Below are 5,736 nucleotides of genomic sequence, written 5' to 3' on the forward strand. Positions count from 1 at the left end.
CACTGGCAGACTACTGGGGCACAAGTATTTTCTTTGCTTTTCAAAAATAAAATCCATTCCTTCCATTTTCTTTTAATTAGAAACATCAACAAATACAAAACCAAATGGGGGGAAATGGTTTAAAGCAACAACAAAGGCACATTTAGCAACTAAAGGGAAGTAGGAAAGAGCAGCTGTCTCTTAATGATCACCATCCACATGAAAATTAATCCAGGTCTTTATTACAGATTCAAACCAACAAAAATAAAACACAAGTCAGATTGGGAGCCCAGGTGGGGAAGGAATAAGTAGAGCTCAGTTCAGCCGTAGCCTGTCTGGTCATCTCTGCAATAATAAGTACCTTTGTCTGCTATCACTACAATTATTCTCTCATCATCATTCCTGCAGATGAGATTCGATAGTTGCTGCCCCCATTCTGAACAGCAGACACTTCAGGGCAAGCTGCTAAAGCAATAGCTCCAATTATTCATGTGGTATATGGAGACATGCGGTCTGGAAGTTTCATTTTTTTAATTAAAAATAACGTAATTTCCATGAAATACATGTGTTTAAATATAGTGTAGGCAACAACACAGCATTGATCAAGTAGTAGTCCTTCCTCCTAGTAGGTCTTTTCCCCAGCTGGGACCCAGTCTTGCACAGGCAAAAAATCCCCTGAACCCAGGGGAAGCTATCTGAGTGAAAACTGCAGCACTAGGCTTCTCATTTCTATCTGCTCTATTTTGCGCACCTCTTGTATAGGCATGCAATGGAAATGGAGATGGGGAAAGGTGTAAGGAGCCAAACCTCTACAAAAGCTACAATGCAAAACTGTAGCCCCTGTGCTCCAGACAGAGGGAGGACGGACAGCTCTCTCCTCACCTTATAGCCCAGAGCAACTCAGGGGTGATCTGGTGGCCGGCTGTAAGTTTATCAGGGGTGCTCACCAGGATTTGGGGGAACATCTGTTCACCAGAGCACCCCAAGGGATGACGAGGTCAAAAGGTCACAAACTCCTTCATGACCATTTCAGGCTGGACATAAGGAAGAACTTCTTTACTGTCCGAGCCCCCAAGGTTTAGAATAGACTGCCACCGGAGGAGGTTCAAGCACCTACTTTGAACGCCTTCAAGAGAAATTTGGATGTTTATCTTGCTGGGATCCTATGACCCCTGCTGACTTCCTGCCCCTGGGGCAGGGAGCTGGACTTGATGATCCTCTGGGGTCTCTTACAGCCCTAATGTCTATGAGATCTATGAACTCCACCTACCAGACAGAGACCAAAGTAGGCCTTGAGGGCCTGTAAGTTCATGGAGAACAGTGGTGCTTGGGGGACAGTGAAGCTCTCTACCTCTGCTTACACTGGGCAGTGCCTACAGCCCCATGGTTTTCTGCTGCTGCGCACGCACCTGTAAACTAACAAGCTTTTGCCACAGACTGCTAACGTGTTTTGTTCCTGTTTCACTAAGCGACACGGGTCCTCTAATCACCATCTGCAGAAAGTCAACTTGGGAGGGAGAGAGAGAAAGACAGACAGACAGAGTTAATAGTCAACCAGTGGCAAAAGAAGCTTGTATCCATATTTACCATGAAAGACATTTGCACACAGAAATATTTTGCACATTTAAAAGCACACTTAATACTTCACATCAAAATCAGCTGCTATGGAGAAAGTAACAGAACAGCCTATTTTCTGCTGCTTGAAAAATTTCAGCACATAAATCTACTTGCCTCAGATGTTTCTCTTCCTTGGAAGAAATGGTAGGTAAATTGTTCCTGTGGAAGATAATCTTGGATTAAATTATTCAGCATGTGATGGGTAAGGACCCACTGATTTTTAAAATAAGCTGCTTCTTTTTTGGTAAATAATAGTAGAAAAATGATACATTTCCAAGTAGTTTTATAGCTTTTTGAATGTTGTTCCCATGAGACCTGCTTTGGAATTCAAGCACATTTCTTTCCAGAACTCTTGCACAGAGCCATATTGTGTAAATGACATTTGGCACTCTTGTCCCACATATTTTGCATAGGCTTAGCGTAAGGCAGTGGGGTGTGTAATACATTTGTGAAGAAGTGAATGTTACATGGATAATATTCAATTGTGCTTCTCTTAAATTAATCCTTTTATAGAGAATATCATTTTTCCCAGTATCTTATTCTTTACTCTCAGTTTTATTATCGGACCCCTTATCCAATCCAAATCAGGCTCTGTGCATACACTAAACGAGAGACTTCTATCCTGATGAGCCTGCAATCTAAGTAGCCAAAGTAGACTAATTGTAGAAGAAAGCATTATTAACCCCATTGTTCAGAAGTGGAGCTGAGGCAGAGAGAAAATAAAGGCTGATTTGTGTTACAGATTTTTGCACTGGTGTAACTACACCAAGAAAGCTGAGCAGTGCACAGCTCTAGGGTGAAATCCAGGCTCTGCTGAAGTCAGTGTCAAAACTCTCATGGATTTCAGTGGAGCCAGGATTTCACTTTTGGCTCACTTGAGTAAACCTATTTCCGAGGTATAAAATATCCATTATATAGACAAAACTTAACTTTCCCGAAGTTCCACAGGGCACCCATGATACCTAGGAGGTGAACTCAGCCCGAGTTCCAGTAAGATGCCCTCACCACAAGGCTACTTTTCACCTCCATAATTCTTGGATTTGATACATCCTTTTGTCATTTTAGGTCTGTTATATTGTCAGGTTCTGCAATTTCTATTCTCATTCTTCTAGACCAAGAGAAATATATGGCACTATGAAATCAACCATTATGTTTGTTCTTCTAGCATTATTTTGTTTCTCTCTTTACAATAAAAGTTTTCAAGGCCTTTTCTTTATTAAAAGGATCACTAATCCTCACTGGAAACTGTAAAATAAAATGTGCTCTTTTATTTTAGGAGTGTTTTTTTTAATGTTTCTCCAAACAGCTAGATTCATTTTAGAGTGAGGCAACAAATAGCTCTCCTGGGTATATGATCACATGTGCAGAATAATTGGCTTTCCAAGTAAGACATCCTTGTTCTATTTGGCCTTTAGCAGATTCTGATTGTCAACTGATCCTAGCAAGGTCTCCTTGTGACACACTCTCTCCTACCTGTTGCTGCGTATCTTTAATCAACTAATTAATTCAGTAGGAAATCTTACACTATATTAATTTTTGTTTCCAAGAACAGATGTGCTTATTAATCCTTCCTTCCAATTCCTTCCTCTCTGAAGCAGATTGTGGTAGGTTTATACAACAATATAACGGCAGCAACGAGCATCCAATCCCAGAATGGAAAAAATCCTGAATTTTAAGCCTTTAATCTCTCTTCACCTCGGCTCCACATCTATACAATGAGGACAGTAATGGTATCCTTTCATGCTTTGCCTAATTTGTCTATTTAGAGAGTAAATTCATCAGGACAGGGACCATCTCTCATGAGGTGTTGGAAACACAGTGAGCTCCAGAACTGGGTAGTTCAGGGAGACATAAATGTTGTGTCTTGTTTTCTGATTGCGTTGTCAAGGCAAACACCTCAAAAAAATCAAAGGTAAATGGCATCGCCACATATAGTAGAAAAACAAAAGAACAGCTTTACTGCTGAGAGCAGTGGGTATACTGAACTAGCTGACTTGGCTCTTTTTAAGAATGAAAAGGAACAATTTCACCTTTTTCTTGGTGAAAGGTATATCTGCCGGTCCTCGTTTCTGAGACATCTTTATCATGAAGATAGCAAAGAGGGAGCAAAGATCATGAATGGACCAGAAATATAAGCGTCGACTTGAGAAGGTTGACGCTTCCCAGGTAAAAAGGGCCATACTGATGGGACATCAGCTGAGGACCAAGGTCAAGTTTATACTGTCCTGTGAAGGCATGTGGAAGACTTGGTAGCCGTCTTGTATAGCTCCTCAGATGCCTTTGCCCTCTTTATTGGAGACCAATACATACCCTGAGGCCACTGGGGAATAAGATAACAATCTTCCTGTTTCAGTCCATAGCATCTTAGCCACTCCATTATCATGGATTTGTCACATTTTATTCTGCACCTTAGCAAATGAGACAAAAACTGCATTCCTAGATGGTTTTAGTTCTTTACAGATAAGCCCTGAAGGCACCTATATATATTATCACTACTACAACATTTTCCTAAAGTATTTCCAGATTAGGTCATAAGAAAGGTCTGATGATGTCTTGAGAATGGCACATGATCTGGCAAATTCAGGTAACCTTGTGATAAGTTGAAAACCTTTGTCCTCACAAATGATGTAGAATTACTTTTCAAATGACACCGATCCATGGTGCAATGTCTGAGATAAAGTGACCCCTGTGAAGGAGTTGCCTTGATCATTATGAAGTAATATGAAATTCAGTTAATTCATTGGATTTGAATGGATGGCCCACTGGGGCATTAAGAAAACATGTAACTGGGATTCTAACTTCTTGCAAATTCCATAAGATCATTTATATTAAAGCTATTTGTCCAGGGAGCCCAGAAATGATTTATGTCAGAACTTAGCTCTGACATAAAAAAAAAGAAAAAAGAAAAACATTTCTTATTTATGGCTGAAAGATCATTTATTTTGAAATTAAGGGAACTTTGGGTAGACACTTAACTATGAGCTCAGGCTCAAGGAATGTTGAAATTAGCCATCAATAACTCTTTTTGCAAGATGAGCTCTCTGAGGGCAGAATGATAATACCACGCTGGGTGGTAATTTTTAAGCAGCTGGACTCCAATTGGGACTTGTCTGGTGCTGGTGTTGTTTCCAGGCTCTGCATGTCAAATTGGAATATAAGCGTACTGTACTTGTGATGTTCTTTATTTTTTCCAGAACTGGTTGCAAGATCCAGAAGAGGCTTCTTTTATATGCACCTGTTGAGTATTGGACACGTCCCCTGGGAATAAGATCTCACAACAATCATCACTCAGAAATTTCAGAACAAAAGTTTCCCTATTTATCCCAGTGAGAGCCAGTCATTGCAAGTGGCAGCTTCACTACAGTTTGATTCTTGACATCCAGCCTCTGATGAGAAGCTCTTTGCCAGCTGGATCAGAAGGTTTCATGCTGACTTCAGTATGATTCACAAAAGGCATTCCAGGAATCAAGCAGACAGCAAGTTGTCTAGAATGAGCACACCAGCCAACCACCACTCACTGGGCGCATCTACATGTGAAATTAGTGCGTCTGAATAAGCTCTGCCACAATTTGTGCTGGAGTTTATTGCTCTGAGGCATAGCATTTACATGTGGACTGCAGCAAGTTGAGCTGAGGCAGCACAGTCCCAGCTGGCAGGGGGCCCAGAAGGTCAGCCTGCCAGCCCAGAGCTGCTGCGCCCTAGCTCAGTATGCTGCAGAAGGGCTGGCTGGGGCATGAGGGTACTACAGTGCAGGGCTAGGCAGCAGGCAGCTCTATACTGTAGTACCTCATGCCCCAGCCAGCCCCAGTCACCATCTACACTTGTTGCAGCACACTAAGTAACTCCACCACACACTGGCGACTGGTGCCTCCTGCCTCTGGGGGACACCAGTGGCCAATCGCCAATGGGGGGAGGAGTCCCCAGCAGCTGATCGCCAAACCAGGGGGGTCCCCCAGCAGCCAATCGCTGACCTCAGAAGTGCCAGTGGCAAAACCAGAAGTGGGGAGCACTGACCAGTGCCCCCTCCCCACCAAGAAGCGTAGGTGGCACTTTCAACTTTGCTGCCAGTGCTTCTCGGGGGGGGGGGGGGGGGGGGGGGCCGGCCGGGGCCCCCCCACCCCACGGGCCGCACGGGGCACC

The 5,736-nt window shown here is 43.0% G+C and overlaps 1 long non-coding RNA gene across 1 annotated transcript in view; it reads right to left on the reverse strand.

Annotated features, from left to right (window-relative positions):
* Window positions 1–216: 216 nt before the first annotated feature.
* The window catches only part of LOC112550181, a 7,942-nt gene continuing 2,422 nt past the window's right edge, over window positions 217–5,736 (reverse strand). The window contains exons 2-3 of the long non-coding RNA XR_003093862.1: window positions 1,389–1,486; window positions 217–441 (exon numbers count right to left, since the gene is read on the reverse strand). This is a non-coding gene — a long non-coding RNA (uncharacterized LOC112550181). The remainder of the gene's footprint in view (window positions 442–1,388; window positions 1,487–5,736) is intronic.

This window comes from Alligator sinensis, unplaced genomic scaffold, assembly GCF_000455745.1.
Source record: "Alligator sinensis unplaced genomic scaffold, ASM45574v1 scaffold377_1, whole genome shotgun sequence".
NCBI classification, from domain to species: Eukaryota; Metazoa; Chordata; order Crocodylia; family Alligatoridae; genus Alligator; species Alligator sinensis.